Below are 2,448 nucleotides of genomic sequence, written 5' to 3' on the forward strand. Positions count from 1 at the left end.
AAATATTACGTACCCCTGAAAAGCCATTTTTTAATACTGAGCCAATCTTGTGTGAGCAGCTCTTTCTTTTAATTCTAATTCAACATTGTAGGGAAGAAACTCTTGTTTAGATTATCTCCACAGAAATGTGGCATGTCCAATTGTGGGTGTGGCCTTTTAATTAGATGGAGATCTGACCCCATCTGTTTAAGGTAGGTCTTGATTAGCTTACTAGAGTCCTTTAAAAGGGGAAACATTTTGAAGAATCCTCAGATGCAGACACCTGGAGAACAGTTGCTTCAGAGTGAACAGAGACACAGATGTTCGGAGATGCTTGGAGTGCTGACAGAGGGAGCAGATGCCCAGAGACAGACAGAGCCCAGCAGAAGTTGCTAGGTGCCTTCCCATGCGATGATAAGCAAGCCAGACCCCAGAGTTGCGTCCCAGAAGAGCTAAGTGAAGGCCCACCTAGGGAGGAAACCCCTGGCCTCAGAAGCTGGAAGCAATGGAACTGGGAACAAGGACCAGTAGAAGTCAACCACGTGCCTTCCTAACTGACAAAGGTGTTCCAGACAGCATCAGCCTTTCTTGAGTGAAAATAAGCTCTTGTTGGTGCCTTAGTTGGAACATTCTCCTAGCCTAAGAATTGTAAACCTGTAACTTATTAAATTCCCTTTTTAAAAGCCCTTCCATTTCTGGTATATTGCCTTGTGGCAGCATAGGTAAACTAATACATATTCACAATTCTAGACATTGTAACATTACTTATAATATTGATAAAAACTTTAAACAACCTCAGTACCAATTAATAGAGGACTAGTTTGAATAACTGCTTCAACCACAAAATGGAGTGCCACATGACTGTAAGAAGGGTTAAGGAAGATCTCTATATATTGCTGTGGATATACTGATAATTCAAGTCTCACTTGCAAAGATAAAAGTGTAAAGCAATATTTGTAGAACTCTATACTGTACATACATACATAAAATACTGTGTGTGTGTGTCTATCTATATATCTATAATATATTTACTTAGACTAAAGCAAATAAATTATTGATGCAATATTGTTAGAACCCAAGAATTACATATACAATGAAAAAAATCAAAGTTAAGTAAAATTCACATAATTTTAATTATAATTGCAAATAGTTATGTGGACTCATGCTTCTCCCTCTCTTTTCCTCTCTCTCTTGTTCTTTCCTCTACTACTCTCTACTACTCACTTCTGTCATTGCGTATCTCTTTCCATGACGGCTGCAAACCCTAAAAATGTCTAGAAACTTAGAGGTGTACTACTGGGTACCTTCAAGAAGGAGGCAGAAAAAGTATATTTTAATATGGAATATTTTGTTTTGGCATAAAGCAAGTTAAGACAATGAGGTAATATCAAAATGACACACGACCAACTTGAAGGAACTCCCATAATTTCTAATTTTTGGATATTCTGTGATGTTGGGATCATAGTCTGTTTTATGGCATATGTATATCCAATTGACCCAGTAATATTACTGAAAATACTCCTTTCCTTTACTGAATTGCAGTGATACCATTATCATAAATTAGATAATTTATGACCTGTTTCTATATTTTTTATTAAGTTCCATCTATTTGTCTTTCTTTGCACCAAATACCATATCTGTGCATGTATCTATGTCTGTGTATCTACACATCTCTCTATCTGTCATCTATCTATATCTTCTGCCTGCCTGTCTCTCTAGCTAGACATACATACAAGGGATTATGCGCTGTGACCAAAAGAGACTTATCCAAGGAAATAAAACCTTAACATTAAAAATGAATCAATATGTTTCATCATAATAACATAGCAAATGATAAAAATGTATTTTGATACATTCAAAAATAATGATTTGACAAAATTCAATGCCATTAATATTAAAAATATTAGCAAATTTGCAGTAGAGGAAAAGTCCTCAATCTGATAAAAAGTGTCAGTGAAATACTTACAATTAGCATTGTAATTAAGAGCAGGAGTCTGATTATTTTTCTTCTAAATTTAGAGGAAAAATGTTCTCCATTCTTTTGATTTCTGGCATTGTACAGTAGGTCCTTGCCAATGAAATAAGACAAAAAAAAATTCAATGAAATATATAACTATTGGAAAAAATTAAGTTTCTGTTCTTACATGACATGTTTGTTTATATAAAAATTTCTAAAATCTATGGATAAAAAACTAGACATAATAAATGAGTTTAATATATGACAGGAAACAATGTCAACATACAAAAATCAACTTTAATTTTGTTTATTAGAGCAAACAATCTGAATATTAAATTAAGTGTATTCTCAATAGAATCAAAAGTATTAAGTATTTAGGAATAGATTTACAAAATATTTTACAAAATATTAGTGAGTGAAATTGAAGAAGATCTAACATATTCTATGTTCATAGATTGGAAAACTCAACATTTTTAGGCTATCAATTGAATCCTAGTTGTTCTATAGTTTAA

This window comes from Tamandua tetradactyla, chromosome X (assembly GCF_023851605.1).
Source record: "Tamandua tetradactyla isolate mTamTet1 chromosome X, mTamTet1.pri, whole genome shotgun sequence".
In the NCBI taxonomy this organism is placed as follows: Eukaryota; Metazoa; Chordata; class Mammalia; order Pilosa; family Myrmecophagidae; genus Tamandua; species Tamandua tetradactyla.